Here is a 21,578-nt window from a genome sequence, read left to right on the forward strand (position 1 = left end):
AAAGGTGGAGATAAGGCAGGGCATTCCTTTCTTAACTTCAGTAGAGTCTCTTCTTTAAATTATTAAGTTCTGCTCTATTTGAGTAGCCGGAATATCTATTGATCTGACTGTTATTTTGTATTGAGATGTTAAAGGATCAATCTGCCCTGCCAACATGTAAATACTGAGTGTCCAGACAAGCACATGCAGGATGTGAGAATTAATTCTACTCTGTCCTCTGTTTACCTCTGCCTGATGTAATTACATATTCTTTGTCAAGGATGTTTACCTCCGTTTTAGGTGATTAAGAGGCCTTTGTTTTGGACTATTACTGTTGCTAGGCTTTTGTGACAAATATAGTATAAAAATCTCTGTATCTCTGTGCTTCGAGAGCGAGCCGTCCATGTCTGACCCTCCGTGAGTGCAGAAGGAAGATTCTCTCTCGTAGCTTGCTACTAACAAAGGTGGAAAAGAATCAACTGTGGTATTTGTTTCATTACATTAGGTTAATAGTGTGATGTTTGGTTTATGCCAAACATAGTGTTTAGTCTAATGGCTGAAAAGCTCAATTTTTGTTTCATCAAACCATAGAACCTTCTTCCAGCTACCTTCAAAGTCTCGCACGTGTCTTCTGGCAAACTCCAGCTGACAATTCATGTGAGGTTTTTTCCAACAGTGGCTTCCTCTTTGCCACTCTCCCATAAAACTGTGACTGGTGAAGCACCCGGGCAATAGCTGTTGTATCTGCAGTCTCTCCCATCTCAGCCACTGAAGCTTGTAACACCTCCAGAGTTGTCATAGGTCTCTTGATAGCCTCCCTCACTAGTCCCCTTCTTGCACGGGGACTCAGTTTTTGAGGACGTCCTGCTCTAGGCAAATCTACAGCTGTGCCATATTCTTTCCATTTCTTTATGATTGACTTAACTGTACTCCAAGGGATATTCAGTGACTTGGAAATTTTCTTCTATCCATCTCCTGAATTGTGCATTTCAATAACCTTTGTCGTGGGAGTTGCTTGGAGTGTTCTTTTCTCTTCATAGTATAGTTTTTGCCAGGATACTGACTCACCAGCAGTTGGATGTTCCCGATATGGGTGTATTTTTACTTCAATCAATTGAAACACCTTGACAGGTGATCTCCATTTAGCTAATTCTGTGACTTCTAAAACCAACTGGCTGCAGCAGTGATGATTTGGTGTGTCATATTAAAGGGGTGAATACTTGTACAATCAATGATTTTGTGTTTTACATTTGTAATTAATTTAGATCACTTTGTAGAGATCTGTTTTCACTTTGACATGAAAAAGTCTTTTTCTGGTGATCAGTGTCAAAAAAGGCAAATTAAATCCACAGTGGTTCAATATTGTAAAACAATAAAATACAAAAACTTTCAAGGGGAGGTAAGTACTTTTCATTGGCATTATATGTACTCTAAAAATAAATTTTACTTAGAACTTTGAACTTTTAAAGGCAGAGATGGGAAGAAACTTCTTCATCCAGAGAACAGTGACTATTTGGACTTCACTATCCCAGGTCGCTATGGAAGCTCTGTCACTGAGTATGCTTAAGAGAGAGGTTGATAAGTGTTTGGATGTTAATGAAGATCAAAGTGACTATGACAATGTAGCAGTAGCGTAAAAAATCCACCATGACACTGAATAGATAAGCAGGTGCAAGGGGATAATGGCTTACTCCACTTTTTTTTATATATTCATTAAAAACGCATTAGTGAGGTTGGATTTTCTGTAGCACATGTAAGCAAAATGAGAATCAGGTTCAACATTGCCGGCATATGTTGTGAAATTTGGCACTTCACATCAGCTGAACCATGTTCATTACAAAGGATTCAGTATTACGAGCAGAGAAGCATGTTATGATCAATGACATCCAAACAACAATAAAACAGAGGCCACAGTAATTCACCGCTTTCCAAAGTTGGCCTGTTCACCAGAAGAAAAAACCCTTCATAGTTGGTGACACTTTGTGGCAACAATGTGGCTTCAATGTCAGTTGCCCACATGATAACATCACTCTGGGTCCAAGGTTTCCTTTGGAATTCTTTTAGATTGCCTAATTGACCTGTATATAGGATGTCCTCAGCATTGAATAAGACACTGCTAGGCTAGTGTGTTCATCGCTGATGTGAGTTCATCGCTTGCCCCTTCCCCATTTCCTAGCCAAAATACACGGACCCCTCACTCCCAACTGAGAAACCCAATGCTCCAGCCACGGATGCTCAGCTTTGCTCTCCTGCTTCCATTTTATTATTTTACACACCCCACCAGATGCTCAGCTGTCAGCCCCTAACCCAAACTCCCACCCCTAGCACTCTGGTCCCACCATCCTTCCCTCCCAACCTTCTGATACACTTTGTTCTTTCACATGCCAATCTCCCTGCCTTCTGGTATTCATTTCCAAAAGCCCCACCTCTGGGAGGAGGAGCTTAGGAGAGTCAACGGCATCTAACAGCGACTCCTTTGCTTGCATCTTCGGAAACAGTTCTATTTCTATCTTTAATATCTCTATTTTTTCCTTTCAGGGTTCTTTTGAAGACCCTGACCTGGAGTTACACGCTGACTTGGGTTCTTTGCGGGAATGGGACCTGCTCGTGGGGTTTCATGACGGGCCGTTACTTGACATGCCAAGGGCCCAAGAGCTCTGCTTGACTTCGGAGGTCCGAGATTTTCTGGTTCTGGAGACGGGTGGATTGAAGGTCCATGTCCCAGAAGGAGATTGGTGTGTCGTGGGAAGTTGGAAGATCTATGGCTGTGTGCCCAGAGCTCGGAAAAAGCGATGCAACGGACTTTTAACATTGCAAACCAGTGAGTTGTTTGTTATGTCTCCCTTCTCGCTGTGAAATGCAGACACCTCTTTCTCTCTTATTATGGAGAGAGAGCCTGTGGTATGTTGAGTACTGGGTGAACGAGTAGTCTTTGGGTAATGCAAGTCTGTGTCTTTGCCGTTTCTTTGCTGTACACTTGAGTGCTCAGTGGCTAGCACCGATGTGCTTTTTTTTGTCGGTGGGGGAGGGGGGATTGTTGCTTGCTGCCGCTTACACGCAGGAAGGACAGGAGCTGGTGGGGGTTCTTTGGGGTTCTAACATTTAACTGCCTGTAGCGATGTGCTACACACAGCGCTGAAATAACGACACACAGTCGGTAAGTCGTTTCAAGACTAGTTTATTCAAACTTCGTGGCGCAGGCATTTAATCCCTAATGCCTGCCCTCTCCAGGCGGAAATGACGTCAGCGGCGCATTACCAAAGTCTCCCCCCGCGCGCTGGCTATTTGTGAGCCGGTTTGCCTGCGCAGAAAATGGGTTGCCACAGTATCACATAACTCACACACTTGCACGCTCAAGTCCCATTCCTGAGGCAAGATCTAGACTGACAACCACACAGCACTGAAGGAGGGCTACCTAATTCTTGTTCTTCTTGGAGATAATTATCTGATCATCATTGTCTTACTGTTTTGGGGGTTGCTATGATGAGGCTCACTGCTATGTCCCCTCCAATGCATCAAGAACTTTATTTGATGTGTGAACTTTGAGAAACTACGAGACATTCAAATAGATACCTTCTTTCTTTCTGTAAAGTGAGCAGGAGCAGAAGGAGCTGATGCTGAGATTTGACAAAGATTAGATTTATTTGTCACATCAAAACAAGATAGTGAAATGCATTGTTTGTGTCAATAACCCACACAGTCTCGGATGTGCAGAGGGCAGTCCGCAAGTGTCACAATGCTTCTGGTGCCAACGTAACATGTCCTCAACTTATTAACCCTGACTCGTATGTCTTTTGAATGTGGGAGAAAACCAGAATACCTGGAGGAAATGCGCATTCATTGAAAATGTAAAAGCTCCTTACAGGCAGCAGCAGGAAATGAGCTCTAATCTTCTACTGGTGCACTCCCATGATAAATCAGAGATATGATGATATCCGCTGGGTGTTGTGCTTGCCATTTAATATAACCTGGCACTATGCTGTTTAACCTATGATGGTTTAACCTGCACAGATTCAATATACCGTAGATTCCGGACTACAGAGCGCACCTGATTAAAAGCCGCTGGCTCTAATTTTAGAAATAAAATCAATTTTTTACTTGTAAAGGCCGCACCGGATTTTCGGCCGCAGGTGTCCCACGTTGTAATATGAGATATTTACACAGAAAGATATTACACGTGAGGATTTTTTAACTTTTAATTAAATCCATATGGTAACAAAAACAAATACATATTGCAAATGCTTTTTTTCGAACCGTGCCCGTAACGCGGCTACTTTTAAATATACGTTGCGTATACTTCTTTACTGAACAACATTCCAATATCTCCTAACGACTGGTAAAAAATATATATACTGCAGCCTACCAGGAAAAGTTATTGATCGCCTTTAACTTAAAAGCAGCGTTTTCGCTCCGCCACTCCGCTGCTCCCCCACCCCCCGCCGTCCCGTTTATCGCAAACGGCATTTAAAAGCAGCGTTTCGCTCGGGTCTAATGCCCCCTCCTTCCCGTTTATCGCAAACTGGTATCCCACAAGACGCGGCGAAACCGGGTGTGACGTCATAGCATCCCGCGATGTAGTACAGAAAACAAATATAGTTAAAACTCTTCTAACTTTAACTAGAAAATGAATTACTAAGCGAAAATATTATAAACTAAATAACTGCCATAAAGGCAGCACAATGCTTTTCTTCGAGTGTTTTCCATGTTGATGAGGGTGAGTACAAATGACTGATTTACAATAATTTAATTGTGAAAGTGCGCTTGATTTATCGTACAATTTCATTGGACCTCTGTGAACTACTCATCAATTTTATTGGTCTACTGTTACGAGGCAAAATGTTTACGAGGCGGCATGAAAAAAAACCATGTATTAGCCGCTCTGTATTAAAGGCCGCAGAGTTCAAAGCTGTTCAAAATGTGGGAAAAAAGTAGCGGCTTAAAATCCGGAATCTACGGTAGTTGTTGTGTTAACTGCACCTTGGCTGTTCGGCACTGCGCGCACGTTCTGGCCCATTCACTGAACTGCTTGCGAAGTCCGTGCCACGTGAACTTGCTGGAGACCAGCCGGATGGTTGTCCTGATAGATGGGTGCGCCAAACTGTGTATGGAGTCAAAAACTCGCTGCCTCCAGGCTGCTGGGACGATGAGGCGAGGTTGGCTGGTAGCCACGTCGCACAGGAGGGTCCTCTCACCTGGGCCTACGAGAAAGTCCTGCAGCTGCAAACCCGAGACTGCTGTCCTCTAGCTGCGCATCTCGTCGTCTGCCTGCTGCGCCTCCGCCAGTGCTGCATAGTCACCATCCAGAGACAGAGAAGCAGCTTCAGCGGCAGGTTGCTATCGATGCAATGCTCCTCAGACAGGATGAAGAGATCATTACTCCCCAATGCCATTCGGCTTTACAATTCAACCGCCAGGGGAAAGATATGTTAAAGTGCCGGGGTTATGACTGAGCTTAAGTTACCATTCAATGTATTTTAGTAAACTATTTAAGAACTTTTTAAAAGCTATTTATTAATGCTTTTTTTTGAGAGGGTGATTTTAGATGCATATCATATTTATACTGAGTTAAGTATTGTATGTAATTAGTTTTTGATACAATAAGTGTATGGGACATTGGAAAAATGTTGAATTTCCCCATGGGCATGAATAAAGTATCTATCTATCTATCTATCTATTTATCTATCTAGTCCACCCCCAGGGACAGAGCCTGGACAGCTGGTCTGGAGAGTGCGTCCGCCACGACGTTGTCCTTTCCCGAGATATGCTGGATGTCCGTTGTGTACTTGGAGATGTAGGACAGATGTCGCTGCTGGCAAGCCAACCAGGGATCGAACACCTTCGTGAATGCGAAGGTCAACGGTTTGTGGTCCGTGCCTTCTAAGAAGTACCTGAAATGCCGGATTGCCAGATACAGCGCCAACATTTCCTGGTCGAAAGCACTGTACTTGAGTTCGGGTGGTCGTAGGTGCTTGCTGAAGAACGCCAGGGGTTGCCAGCGCCCCTCGATGAGCTGCTCCAGAACCCCACCGACTGCTGTGTCGGATGCGTCCACCGTAAGTGCGGTTGGAACGTCTGTTCTGGGGTGCACCAGCATCGCGGCATCTGCCAAGGCTTCCTTGGCTTTGATGAAAGCGGCCGCGGCCTCCTCGTCCCAAGTAATGTCCTTGCCTTTACCCGACATCAGGGTATACAAAGGGCACATGATACGGGCTGCTGAGGGGAAGAAATGGTGGTAGAAGTTCACCATACCAACGAACTCATGTAGGGCCAAGTGGCAGATCGCGTCTACCTTGGCGGGCAGAGGTGTTGCCCCGTCTTTGGTAATCCTGTGGCCCAGGAAGTCGATGGTATCGAGACCAAACCAGCATTTGGCCCGGTTGATCATAAGGCCGAAATCACTCAGGCAGGAGTAGAGCTGGCGGAGGTGGAACTGATGCTCCTGGCAACTACTGCTGGCTATAAGGATGTCGTCCAAATAGATGAACGCAAAGTCCAGGTTGCATTCCACTGCATCCATTAGCCGCTGGAATGTCTGTGCGGCATTCTTCAGGCTGAACGGCATTCGGAGGAACTCGAACAGGCTGAACAGGGTGATAAGTGCTGTTTTGGTGAAGTCTTCAGGGTGCACCGGGATTTGATGGTATCCCCGGATGAGGGCTACTTTGGAAAATATTCTTGCCCCGTACAGGTTTGCTGCAAAGTCCTGTATGTGCGGCATGGGGTAGCGGTCTGGAGTTGTAGCCTCGTTCAGTCTGCGGTAGTCGTTGCATGGTCTCCAACCCCCGGCTGCTTTGGGCACCATGTTCAGGGGGGAGGCCCATGGGCTGTCGGACCTCCGTACGATCCCCAATTCCTCCATCCTCTTGAACTCCTCCTTCGCCAGGCGGAGCTCTTCTGGGGGGAGCCTTTGTGCGTAGGCGTGGAGGGGTGGTCCCTTGGTCGTGATGTGGTGCTGAACCCTGTGTCTGGGCATGGCTGCCGTGAACTGTGGTGCCAGAATCGATGGAAAGTCCGCCAGGATTCTGGTGAATTCGTTTTCCGACAGCGTGATGGAGTCCAGGTGTGGGGCCGGCAACTTGGCTTCACCCAGGGAGAACGTCTGGAAAGTCTCGGCATGTACCAGTCTTTTCCCTTGCAAGTCAACCAGCAGGCTGTGAGCTCACAAGAAGTCCGCCCACAGGAGTGGTTGGGCCACGGTGGCCAGTGTGAAGTCCCACGTGAACCGGCTGGCACCGAACTGTAGCTGCACTGTGCGGGTGCCGTAAGTCCGTATCGTGCTGCCGTTTGCGGCCCTCAGGATGGGTTCTGGCTTCCTGTTGCGGGTGTCGTACCCTGTCGGGGGCAAGATGCTGATTTGTGCTCCGGTGTCGACCAAGAAGCGGCATCCCGACTGTTTGTCCCAGACGTACAAGAGGCTATCCTTGTGGCCAGCCGCCATAGTCATTAGCGGCAACTGGCCCTTGCAGGGCGGGCGACAACAGTGGGGTTTTGTGCCCCACCGCTGGTGGTAGAAACACCACTGTTCACTGGCCTCCTCACTCCTGCCTGTGTTGTGTGCGCCCCCCTGCCGGGCCTGGTCTGGTCCGCTGTTGGGCGCGTGGCCTGGTAATCTGACTGACGGACTAAGCTCTGACTAAGCTCTCCCTCTTGGCTTTCCACAGCACGTCTGCCCGGGCCGCCACCTTCCGGGGGTCGCTGAAATCTGCGTCGGCCAGCAGCAGATGTCCCCGGGCAGTTGCTCTAGCAACGCTTGCTCGAACACGAGGCAGGGCTTGTGTCTGTCAGCCAGGGCCAGCATCTCGTTCATCAATGCTGACGGCAGTCTGTCTCCCAAACCATCCAGGTGAAGCAAGCGGGCACCTGGCTCACACCGTGAGAGGCCAAAGGTCCCAATGAGCAGCGCTTTGAATGCTTCATATTTGCCTTCTTCCGGGGGCGACTGTATGAAATCCGTAACCTGGGCGGCCGTCTCCTGGTCAAGAGCGCTCACCACGTGATAGTAACGTGTGGAATCAGAAGATATCTGCCGAATCTGGAACTGGCCTTCTGCTTGGCTAAACCACACACGTGGTCGCAGCGTCCAGAAAGTTGGCAGTTTGAGCGAAACTGCGTGAACAGATGAAGAGTTGGTCATCTTTGGTCCAAATTCCGTTTGGACCGTCGGGGTCACCAATGTTGCAATGTGCTACACACAGCGCTGAAATAACGTAAGTCGTTTTGAGACTAGTTTATTCAAACTTTGCGGTGCTGGCATTTAATCCCTAGTGCCCGCCCTCTCCGGGCGGAAATGACATCAAGGGTGCATTACCAAAGTCTCCCCCCGCGCGCTGGCTATTTGTGAGCCGGTTCGCCTGCGCAGAAAGTGGGTCGCCACATGCCATTAATTCTTTGGGGGCACTCCTCTGTATTCATGGATGGTTGTGAAGAAAAAGCATTTCAGGAGGAATATTGTATACATTTCTTTAAGATTAAATATACCATTGAAACCTTCACCTCACCCATCTCATTGCCTGTCCTGCCTCTATGCCAAATCTAATGGTTACCAACTCGACTACTTGCCTACAAAAGAGGAATCAGTCTGCACATTTTGACTAGCAATACCCACTTGTTTCCTCAAAATGTCCAAGGCCATACTGCAGCCCAATTAACATATCCCTTAGGCAAATTTACACCTGATAAAACCGGGATGTGAAAGTGCAAATACATTTTTAATGGATGTTAAATGTTGTCAAACAACTTCTCTCATGCCCAGAACTATCAACAGTGGAGAATTCCTTCAGATTGTAATTACTGAATATTTGAAACCATTAAAATAATTTTCATCACTTTTAGAATCATGTTTCTTCCTTTCAAGTCACAGAATTATTGAATCATATTGGCTGCAAACAGCCCCTTTCACCCAACTTGTCCTTGCTGATCAAGATGTGTATCTGAGCCAATCCCATTTACTTGTCGTTGGCCCATATCCTTCTAAACCTTTCCTATCTGTGTACCTGTCTGAATATGTTTTAAACATTGTAATTGCAACTTCCTCTACCGCCTCCTCTGATAGGTGGTTCCGTATACCACCACCCCCTGCATGACGAAATCTCCACTCAGTCCCCTTTAAATATTTCCACACTCACCTTAAAATTATGTTCTCTAGTTTTAGACTCCCCTACCCTGGAAAAAGACTATTAATCTTATATATGCCTCTCAGAATTTTATGGACTTCTATAAGGTCACCCTCAACCTCCTACACTCCAGGAAAAAGTCCCAGCCTATTCTTGTAAGTCAGGCCCTCTAGACTCAGTAATGACCTTGTGAATCTTTTCTGTACCCTTTCCACCTTAATGACATCCTTTGAAGAGCTGGGTGACCAGAACTGCAGACAATACACAAATTGTGGTCTTGCCATAGTAAGTTATTATTCACGTGTAAGCGAGTGGAGAATCTGGGGGGAATTGATGGGAATGTGCTTAAATGGGTAATTGGGGTCAGTATGGACAGAATGGGACAAAGGGTCTGTTTCTGTGCTGCTTCTCTATATGATTGTATCACAGAAATATCATTCAAACCATGCACACCACTCACTGATGACTTTGGAGCAAGAGTTGGCCACTTGCAGGGATGAAGATGAATCTCTTGCAGGGATGAAGTGATACATAATCACTGCTGGCAGCAGCAGCTGGTATGGTTAGGCTTGGATGGATCACCTCATTCCCCTGAAGGAGTTAACAAACCTCAGCACTGGAGGGTCCATATCCAGACTTGCTGAGGCACTTTCAGGAGGTCACAGTGGCAGTGTGGAGCGAAACGTGCCACCATTTCTCAAAATGATCACACCATTCCAACGCTGCCTGTTTGCCAACATACAAGTGAAAGGCAAGTCCCCTTGGCTTAGAGTTCCAGATGATTGCCCTGTCAGGACAGTCAACCTGTCACAAGTCAATGTACTATGAAAGCCAAAGGTCCAAGGGAAATTGGTTCTATAGGTATGCATAAGCTTTACTAATTAGGATACTGCACTACGTGGCAGATTCTGTATTTTAAATTTAGTTAAAGTCTTGCATTGTGGCCAAAAGGAATTTATGAAAGTTAGTGACAGAGTTAAAGAAGATGTGATAGTATAGGTAAATTGGAACTCAGTGTCGTACACAATAGGACAACTTAAATGTTATACAACCAGGCTAGTAAAGACAACTTAGATTCCCTCTAAACATCTTTTTTTTTAATGATGGCAGGACAAGCTGGACATTCAGAACTTTAGGTACTACAGGTCTACCCCGTCAGTGAGCTGCTCACTGGCAGAGTTGCTACAGAAGCAGGCCGTGTTATTGTAAAGGTGGTGTGCAGTCAAACAGTAACTTGGACATTTCTCTTGCGATCACAAGACATTGGTAATGTAAAATGCTGCAAGTCAATTTCCCTTGTTTATTGGCGAGACAGACAGCGGAGAGCTGCGTGGCCTTGGTTGTAGTAAGGACCCGGCCTCAAGCCATCGGCTTGCCTGTTGCAGCATTCCAGGAGAGGAGACAATGGAGGTGGTGTAGCACAGTGTCCATGCTGGTTTGGGGGCTGGCCCCTTCTGTCAATGCTGCCCTCCAATGACAACCTGGGATTAAATGTGTGCGTATGTTTGTCTGCAGACTGCTGACAACTGTTTGCCTTTGCTGATAACACCCATGCACCAAGCCATGTCACTCAGGGACTTGGGATATATACTGTGTGTATATATTGTGTGACTGTATGTTTACTTGCTATCTTATATGTGTTATATGTGCTTATGCTGTATGACTGTTGATACTGTGTTTTGCACCTTGGCTCCAGAGGAACACTGTATTGTTTGGCTGTATTAATAGGTGTTCATGTATGGTTGAACTTGATCTCTACATTCTGTGTTTAGCTGAGTGCAAGGACTGAATGTCAGAATGGTGCAGTCTAATAGCACATCTGACAGTACCTCCAGTTTAAGCACCTCAGGTCTTCTGCTGAGAAGTGCAGCAAGTAGAATCATTGAGCATGCCAATAGTCTGTCTGACAGCCCCATATAATTGTAGCAAGTAAAGGCAATCACAAACCAATCTGTACATACCCAAGGGTTCCTTTGAAATGGATTGTTGTGCGATTCTTGTTGCTGTTGAAAGCATGTTCAGCTGGGTTTCATTAATCTCAGATAAAATGTTGAGCTTATTCTGGTGATAGTGCTGTCAAATCAGTACTGTATACTTAATGTATACAGTATAACCTAGAGTGTAAAAGACTTCAGGTTGACAAAAAGATGATGGGTGCAACATGAATGCAAGCCAACGACTGGACACAAATGCAGGCAGAGCAAAGAGCTAAATTGTACCACAGAGGCAAAAGTTCAAAAGGGCAAAGAATGCAGGACTGAAGGTTCTGTATTTACATTAAATGCGCATAGCATTTGGAATAAGGTGGACGAACTCGTGGCACAATTAGTGATTGGTTGGTATGACGTTGTGGGCATCACTGAATTGTGGTTGAAAGAAGACCAGAGTTGGGAGCTTAACATCAAAGGATAGAAGAACATAAGAAATAGGAGCAGGAGTAGGCCATCTGGCCTGTCGAGCCTGCTCCGTCCTTCAATATGATCATGGCTGATCTGGCCATGGACTCATCTCACCTCCCTGCCTTTTCCCCATAACCTTAATTCCCCTACTATGCAAAAATCCCATCCAATCTTGTTTTAAATATATTTACTGAGGTAGCCTCCACTGCTTCATTGGGCAGAGAATTCCACAGATTCACCACTTTCTGGGCAAAGTCGATCCTTCACATCTGCATCCTAAATCTACTCCCCAAAATCTTGAGGCTATGCCCCCTAGTTCTAGTCTCACCTAGCAGTGAAAACAACTTTCAACTTTCTACTTTGTATCAAAAAGACAGGCAGGAAGGCATAGGCAGTGGTGTGGCTCTGTTGGTATGAGATGGAATTTCATTTTTAGTAAGACGTGATACAGGGTCAGAGAATGTTGGATCTTTGTGGGAGGAGATAAGAAACTGCAAGGGTAAAAAAAAACCATTATAGGAATCATATTTAGGCCTCCCAATGGTAGTCAAGATGTGGGATTAAGATTGTAAAGGGAGCTGGAAAGGGCGTGTAATAAAGGTAATGACACAACTGTAATGGGGGACTTCAATATGCAAAGGGATTGGGTAATGACACAACTGTAATGGGGGACTTCAATATGCAAAGGGATTGAGAAAATCAGGTTAGTGTTGGATCACAAGCGAGGGAATTTATTGGAGCCTAGAATATGGCTTTTTAGATCAGCTTGAGTTTGAGCCTATTAGGGGAAAGGCTATCTTAAATTGGGTGATGTGTAATAACCCAGATCTTATTAGGGAGCTTAATGCAAAGGAACCCTTATGAGGCAGTGATCATAATATGATTGAATTCATACTGCAATTTGAAAGGGAGAAGCATAAGTCTCATGTATCAGTATTGCAATGGAATAAAGGGAATCACAGAGGCATGAGAGAGGAGCTTGCCCAGGTGGATTGGAGGAGGATATTGGCAGGGATGACGGCAGAGCAGAGATGGCTGAAGTTTCTGGGAATAGTTCACAAAGCGCAGGATAGGTATATCCCACAGAAGAAGTTGTTCTCAAATGGCAGGCAGGCGTAGGCAACCATGGCTGACAAGGGAAGTTCAGAACTGCATAAAAGCCAAGGCAAGGGCGTACAAGGTAAAAAAAAATGAGTGAGAAGGTGGATGATTGGGAAGCTTTTAAAATCCAACAAAAGGCAACCAAGAAGTTATAAGAAGGGAAAAGATTAACTATGAAGGCAAACTAGCCAATAATATAAAGCATCATACCAAATCTTTTTCAGTTATATAAAGAGTAAAATGAGGGTGAGAGTTGATATTGGACCACTGGAAAATGATGCTGGTGAGGTAGTAAAGGGTGACAAAGAAATGGCAGATGAATTTAATGGCTACTTTACATCAGTCTTCACTGTGGAAGACACTAGCAATGCGTCAGAGGTCTGTGAGTGTCTGGGAGCAGGAGTGAGTGCCATTGCTATTACAAAGAAAAAGTGTCAGGCAAACTAAAAGGTCTTAAGGTGGATAAATCACCTGGACTAAGTGGACTACAGCCCAGAGTCCTGAGAGAAGTTGCTGAAGAGATAACAGATGCATTGGTGATGATCTTTCAAGAATCACTTGACTCTGACATGGTCCCGGAGGATTTGAAGATTGCAAATGTCACTCCTCTCTTTAAGAAGGGAGGAAGGCAAAAGAAAGGAAATTATAGGCCAGTTAGCCTTTCAGTGGTTGGGAAAGTGTTGGGGAGTATTATTAAGGATGAGGTTTCGGAGTACTTGGAGACTAGTGATTAAATAAGTCAAAGTTAGCATGGTTTCTGTAAAGGGAAATCTTGCCTGACAAATCAGATCAGATTCAGATTCAGATTATTGTCATTTAGAAACCACAAATGCAATGCAGTTAAAAAATGAGACAACGTTCCTCCAGAATGATATCACAAAAGCACATGACAAAACAGACAACACCAGAAAATCCACATAACGTTTGGCAATCCCCAATCCAGAGTCCGGAGAGGCTGCTGCGTATTAATATCATGCTACCGTCTTAGCACATTCCCTGGAAAGGAACTCCAAAACCACCAGACAAAAGAAGACCAAAAACTAAACCTACAAGACCTGCACAAAACCACATAGTTACAACATATAGTTACAACAGTGCAAACAATAGCATAATTGATAAAAAACAGATCATGGGCACAGTAAAAATAGTGCAAAGATGTTAAAAGACTATAAGTTCAAAAGAAACCACCACACAGGAGGAAGTAACAAGCAGGGTGGACAAAGGAGAGTCCGTGGATGCTATTTACTTGGATTTTCAGAAGGTATTTGACACATGAGGCTGCATAATAAGATAAATTCCTATGGCATTAAGTGAGTGGGATTAAAGGAGGGCTTTTCCAGTTGGCTGCCAGTGCCTAGTGGTGTTCCTCAGGGGTCAGTATTGGGACCGCTACTTTTCACATTGTTTGTCAGTGTTTTAGATAATGGAATTGATAGCCTTGTGGCAAAATTTGCAGATGATACAAAGATAGGTAGAGGGGTAGGTAGTGCTGAGGAAGCAATGTGATTGCAGCAGGACTTCGACAAATTGGAGGAATGGGCAAAAAAGTGACAGATGCAATGCAGTGTTGGGAAATGTATGATAATGCACTTTGGTGAGAGGAACAATACTGTGGACTATTATCTAAATGGGGATAATAGAAGTGCAGAGGTTCATAAGTATGATGCTGGGGATGATGGGGTTAACATATGAGGAGTATTTGGCAGCTTTGGGCCTGTACTCACTGCAATTTAGAAGAATGCGGGGGATCTCATTGAAACCTACTGAATGTTGAAAGGACTACATAGGGTGGATGTGGAGAAATGATCCCTGTGATGGGGGTATCTAGAACTAGAGGGCACTGCAAAAATTGAGGGGTGATCTTTTAGAACAGAGGTAAGGAGGAATTTTTATTAGCCAGAGAGTAATGAAACTGAGGAATGCTCTGCCACAGACTGCAGTGGAGGCCAAGTCCATGGGTATACCTAAGGTAGAAGTTAATTGTTTCCTGATCAGTCAGAGCATCAAAGGATATGGCAAGAAGACAAGTGTACAGGGTTGAATGGGATCCAGGATCAGCCATGATGGAATGGCGGACCAGACTTGACAGGCTGAATAGCCTATTTCAGCTCCTATGTCTTATGGATGTAGTTTCCAGGGATGCAGTGATTCCTGCCCCTTAGAGACATAGATGATCTCAGGCAGGCACCTCATGGCATTGGGAAACAACCTCTTGCATCTATCCTGAGCCCAACATATCGATGTAATAATGATAAAGGCAACGAGTGGTTTCCTTTGTTAGAAATCGAGGGAATTTGTTATTTCACCAAAGACTTAGAAATTACTATAGATATAAGGTGGAGAGCTTTTCGACTGGTTGCATCACAGCCTGGTAAGCAGCCTCCAATGCACAGGATTACAAAAGGCAGCAGAGGGCTGTAGACTCAGCCAGCACCATCACGGATACCACCAACCCTACTATTGAAGACATCTTTCAGATATGATGCCTGAAGTGAGCGGAGGTTAATTATGATGGCGCTAAACAGTAACTCTTTTGCTTGCATCTTCGGAAACAGCTCTATTTTCACTTTAATATCTCTATTTTTCCCTTTCAGGGTTCTTTTGAAGACCCTCACCTGGAGTTACATGCTGACTTTGGTTCTTTGCGGGAATGGGACCTGCTCTCGGGGTTTCATGACTAGCCGTTATTCGACATACCCAGGATGCGGCCTAAGAGCTTAGCTTGCCTTTGGAGGCCCGGGATCTTGTGACTCTGGAGACAGATGGATTGAAGGTCAGTGTCCCGGTTTGAGATTGGTGTGTCATGGGAGTCAGAAAATCTCTAGGAGGAGTTGGGGACATACTTTGGGGTTCTAACTTTTATTCTTTGGGGCAATCCTTTGTTTTTGTGGATGGTTGCGAAGAAAAAGCATTTCAGAATGTGTTTTGTATATATTTCTCTGACATTATATGTACCTTTGAAACCTTTGATGAAGGCAACATCCATCATTACGGACCCTCACCATATTCCTCATCTTATTACTACCATCAGGGAGGAGGTTCAGGAGCCTGAAGACTCACACTCAATGATGTAGTAAGTTACTTCTTCTCTGCTCAGATTTCTGAATGGTCCAGGAATACAACAATTTATTTATTTTCATTGGCACTATTTATTTTTGTAATTTATTGGTCTTTATGTGTTTGAACTGCACTAATACTAATTTATGTCATATCTCACAAAGAATAAATTTGATTCTAATTCCAATGTTGAAACCACAAACTGCACCAAACTCACCAGAAGGAAAGTTATCAACATCAGTTTCCTCTGGCAGTCCACAATCCTTGCATCGAGATTCCTGTTTCTCTCAGTATACCAAAACTGGCAGGCCTCATTATTCACATACCTCACAACAGAGTCTGTCCTCAATCCAGCACACTTGCAATCTCTAGTCTCTAAATGAACACTGGATAATTTCTGTCATTTCCTACAGATGTTGCTCAACCTCCTGAGTTGATCCAGGTGTTAGCTTTTAACTCCAGCATTCATTTTAGACAATTTCTATGACTGATGCAATGGTGGGCAATGTAGATTCATCCACGTGGGGAAGAAAGTCTGCTGGTAGTATTTTCCTACCACATATTGGTAGGCCAATATGAATTTTTTGAAGTAGTTACGAGGAATGTTGACGAGGGTAAGGCAGTGGATGTAGTCTATATGGACTTCAGCAAGGCCTTTGACAAAGTTCCACATGGAAGGTTAGTTAAGAAGGTTCAGTCGTTAGGTATTAATGCTGGAGTAATAAAATGGATTCAACAGTGGCTAGATGGGAGATGCCAGAGAGTAGTGGTGGATAATTGTTTATCGGGATGGAGGCCGGTGACTAGCGGGGTGCCTCAGGGATCTGTTTTGGGCCCAATGTTGTTTGTAATATACATAAATGATCTGGATGATGGGGTGGTAAATTGGATTAGTAAGTATGCTGATGATACTAAGGTAGGAGGTGTTGTGGATAATGAGGTGGGTTTTCAAAGCTTGCAGGGAGATTTATGCCGGTTAGAAGAATGGGCTGAACGTTGGCAGATGGAGTTTAATGCTGAGAAGTGTGAGGTTCTACATTTTGGCAGGAATAATCCAAATAGAACATACAGGGTAAATGGTAGGGCATTGAGGAATGCAGTGGAACAGAGAGATCTAGGAATAACAGTGCTTAGTTCCCTGAAGGTGGAGTCTCATGTAGATAGGGTGGTGAAGAAGGCTTTTGGAACACTGGCCTTTATAAATCAGAGCATTGAGTACAGAAGTTGGGATGTAATGTTAAAATTGTACAAGGCATTGGTAAGGCCAAATTTGGAATATTGTGTACAGTTCTGGTCACCGAATTATAGGAAAGATATCAATAAATTAGAGAGAGTGCAGAGACGATTTACTAGGATGTTACCTGGGTTTCAGCACTTAAGTTACAGAGAAAGGTTGAACAAGTTAAGTCTCTATTCATTGGAGCGTAGAAGGTTGAGGGGGGATTTGATCGAGGTATTTAAAATGTTGAGAGGGATAGATAGAGTTGACGTGAATAGGCTGTTTCCATTGAGAGTAGGGGAGATTCAAACGAGAGGACATGATTTGAGAGTTAGGGGGCAAAAGTTTAAGGGAAACACGAGGGGGTATTTCTTTACTCAGAGAGTGATAGCTGTGTGGAATGAGCTTCCTGTAGAAGTAGTAGAGGCCAGTTCAGTTGTGTCATTTAAGGTAAAATTGGATAGGTATATGGACAGGAAAGGAGTGGAGGGTTATGGGCTGAGTGCGGGTAGGTGGGACTAGGTGAGATTAAGAGTTCGGCACGGACTAGGAGGGCTGGAATGGCCTGTTTCCGTGCTGTGATTGTTATATGGTTATATGGTTATATCATTCTTAAAGTGTGGAACTGAAAGTTTCAGACATAACAACACACACATCTCACACAAAGTGCTGGTGGAACACAGCAGGCCAGGCAGCATCTATAAGGAGAAGCGCTGTCGACATTTTGGGCCGAGACCCTTTGTCAGGACTAACTGAAGGGAAAGATACTAAGAGATTTGAAAGTAGTGGGGGGGGGGGGGAGGGGGAAATGTGAAATGATAGGAGAAGACCGGAGGAGGTGGGATGAAGCTAAGAGCTGGAAAGGTGATTGGCGAAAGTGATACAGAACTGGAGAAGGGAAAGGATCATGGGATGGGAGGCCTCAGGAGAAAGAAGGGGGGGGGGAGCACCAGAGGGAAATGGAGAACAGGCAAACAACTAAATATGTCAGGGATGGGGTAAGAAGGGGAGGAGGGGCATTAACGGAAGTTAGAGAAGTCAATGTTCATGCCATCAGGTTGGAGGCTACCCAGCCAGTATATAAGGTGTTGTTCCTCCAACCTGAGTTTGGCTTCATCTTGATAGTAGAGGAGGCCATGGATAGACATATCAGAATGGGAATGGGACGTGGAATTAAAATGTGTGGCCACTGGGAGATCCTGCTTTCTCTGGCGGACCGAGCGTAGGTGTTCAGCGAAACGGTCTCCCAGTCTGCGTCGGGTCTCACCAATACATAAAAGACCACACCGGGAGCACCGGACACAGTATACCACACCAGCTGACTCACGGGTGAAGTGTCGCCTCACCTGAAAGGACTGTCTGGGGCCCTGAATGGTGGTGAGGGAGGAAGTGTAAGGGCAGGTGTAGCACTTGTTCCGCTTACAAGGATAAGTGCCAGGAGGGAGATCAGTGAGAAGAGATGGGGGGGACAAATGGACAAGGGAGTCGCGTAGGGAGTGATCCCTGCGGAAAGCAGAACGGAGGGAGGGAGGGAAATATGTGCTTGGAACTGGGATCCCGTTGGAGGTGGCAGAAGTTACTTTTAGGAGCGGGCAGTGTCGGTGCGGGCAGCGGAGCGGGAGCAAGGAGTGCTCGAGGTTGACAGACGACTGGAGATCGGAGGATCAGCCATTGTAGGTAGGCCGAGACCGTCGGACCTACTTGGACAGTACCTGAGGAGGAAGGTAAAACTGCGCAGGCATGGGTGACGTCAGCGGCGAGCGTGGGGTTTAAAAAGAGGCCCACTTTCAGGAGCGGGCAGTGTCGGTGCGGGCAGCGGGGTGCGCGGGAGCAGAGTGCTGGGCTTTGGCTTAGCGGGCTTTGGCGCAAGGGGACTTCGGTGAGAGGAAATCAGTGAGCCTGAGTACGTGCTTGCTGAGGTAAAAAAGGTAAGGTCGGTAGGTACTTTTTTCATTTATTCTGACTAATCTGGGATCAGGTAATGGGGGAGACAGTTAGAGCAGTGGTGTGCTCCGTTTGCAGTATGTGGGAGGTCAGGGTCAACACAGTTGTCCCTGATGACCACACCTGCAATAGGTGCATCCAGCTGCAGCTCCTATCAGACCGAGTTAGGGAATTGGAGCAGGAGCTGGATGAACTACGGATCATTCGGGAGGCAGAGGCAGAGATAGATAAGAGTTATCGGGAGGTAGTCACACTGAAAAGACAGGAGGTAGGCAAATGGGTGACAGTCAAGAGAGGCAGGGGGAGCAGACAGAGAGAGCAGAGCACCCCTGTGGCCGTTCCCATCAACAATAAGTATACTGTTTTGGATACTGTTGGAGGGGATGACCTACCAGGAACAAGTTGCAGTGGTCCTGTCTCTGGCACTGAGGTTGGACCCTCGACTAGGAAGGGGAGGAGGGAAGAGAAGAGAGCGGTAGTGATAGGGGATTCTATAGTCAGGGGGGCAGATAGGAGATTTTGTGGGGAAGATCGGGAGTCTCGGATGGTATGTTGCCTCCCTGGTGCCAGGGTCCAGGACATCTCAGATCGGGTGCAGGTTATTCTCGAGAGGGAGGGCAAGAACCCAGATGTTGTGGTCCATGTAGGGACCATTGACGTGGGTAGGATGAGTGAGGGGGTCCTGCGTAGGGAGTTCAGGAAGTTAGGTGCGAAGCTGAAGGGCAGGACCTCCAGGGGAACAATCTCAGGATTGCTACCTGTGCCACGTGCGAGTGAGGCAAGGAACAGAAGGATTATACAGATTAATACGTGGCTGAGAGGATGGTGCAGGAGGGAGGGCTTCAGGTTTTTAGATAATTGGGCTTTGTTCCAGGGAAGGTGGGATCTGTTCCAACGGGACGGTTTACACCTGAACTGGAGCGGTACTAACATTCTTGCAGGAAAGTTTGCTAGTGCTGCTCGGGGGTGGGGGGGGGGGGTGGTGAACTACATATACCTGTCTGGACTGCTCCTGTGGCTCCTCCCACAGACCCCTGCTGACTGCTTCTGTGGCTCCTCCCACAGACCCCTGTATAAAGGCGATTGAGGCCTGATGCCCGGCCTCATTCTCCAGGATGTAGTGTTGTTCATTCTTCCAGTCAATAAAAGCCGATACCTCGTTTCTTACGTCTCAGAGTGAGTGATTGATGGTGCATCAGGGGGGGTTTAAACTAAATTTGCAGGGGGCAGGGATCCAGAATGTAAGAGAGGATAGCGAGATGAAGAATAAAGGACAGGTGGGGACTACACGGTTCCGGAATATTAAGTGTGTAGTAGAGAAAGGTGAGGCGGAACAAGTGCTAAGGAGGACACATGTACAGAGGGATGGTCTGACGGAACATGGAGGTAAATGTGCAGAAAGAATAAGTCAATTTAGGAAGGACAACAAAATTCAAGGGGCATATAGCCCGATGGGAGTTCAGGGAGCTGAGTTAAGCACAATAGGCAGCGATTTAAACAGAGAGAGGAGAAATGGGCTAAAAATTCTATATCTGAATGCACGAAGTGTCAGAAATAAGGCAGATGAGCTTGAAGCTCAGGTGCGAATGACTAACTATGATGTTGTTGGGATAACGGAGACATGGCTGCAGGGAGATCAGACCTGGGAAATGAATGTACAAGGGTATACGTGCTATCGTAGGGACAGAAATGTGGGCAGAGGGGGTGGGGTGGCCCTGTTGGTGAGGAATGAGATTCAGTCCTTTGCAAGGGGGGACATAGGGTCAGGAGAAGTAGAGTCTGTGTGGATAGAACTGAGGAACAGTAAAGGCAAAAAGACCCTAATGGGTGTTGTCTACAGGCCCTCAAACAGTAGCATGGATATTGGGTGCAAGTTGAATAGGGAGTTAACATTGGCATTTGGCAAAGGTAATGTTGCAGTAGTTATGGGGGATTTCAACATGCAGGTGAACTGGGAGAATCAGGTTGGTGCTGGACCACAGGATAGGGAGTTTGTAGAGTGCCTACGGGATGCATTCTTGGAACAGCTTGTACGAGAGCCGACCAGGGACAAGGATATTCTGGATTTAGTGTTGTGTAATGAACAGGATTTGATAAGCGATCTTGAAGTAAATGAGCCATTAGGAGGTAGTGACCATAATATGATAAGTTTTTATCTGCAATTTGAGAGGGATAAGGGCAGATCGGAGGCGTCAGTGTTGCAGTTGAACAAAGGAGACTATGGAGCCATGAGGGAGGAGCTGGCCAAAGTTAAATGGACAGATAGCCTAGCAGAAAAGACAGTGGAACAGCAATGGCAGGTATTCTTGGGAATAATACACAAGGTGCAAAATCAGTTCATCCCCCGGAGAAGGAAGGATTCAAAGGGGGGAAAGGGGCCACAGTGGTTGACAAAGGAAGTCAGAGACTGCATAGCATTAAAAAAAAAGTATGACAGAGCTAAGGTGAGTGGGAAGACAGATGATTGGGAAATTTTTAAGGAACAACAGAACTTAACTAAAAAGACAATACGGGGAGAAAAAATGAGGTACGAACGCAAGCTAGCCAGGAATATAAAGGAGGATAGCAAAAGCTTTTTTAGGTATGTGAAGAGAAAGAAGATAGTTAAGAACAATGTTGGGCCCTTGAAGAATGAATTGGGTGAAATTGTTATGGGAAACAGAGAAATGGCAGAAGAATTTAATAAGTACTTTAGATCTGTCTTCACTAGGGAAGACACAAGCAATCTCCCAGATGTATGGATGGGCCAAGGACATAGGGTAACAG

The 21,578-nt window shown here is 45.7% G+C and overlaps 1 protein-coding gene across 6 annotated transcripts in view; it reads right to left on the reverse strand.

Annotated features, from left to right (window-relative positions):
• Nucleotides 1-21,578, reverse strand: part of LOC140739522 (serine/threonine-protein phosphatase 2A 55 kDa regulatory subunit B beta isoform) — an 846,310-nt gene that overhangs the window by 145,838 nt on the left and 678,894 nt on the right. The window lies entirely within an intron of this gene.

Source organism: Hemitrygon akajei, chromosome 15 (genome assembly GCF_048418815.1).
Source record: "Hemitrygon akajei chromosome 15, sHemAka1.3, whole genome shotgun sequence".
Classification (NCBI taxonomy): domain Eukaryota; kingdom Metazoa; phylum Chordata; class Chondrichthyes; order Myliobatiformes; family Dasyatidae; genus Hemitrygon; species Hemitrygon akajei.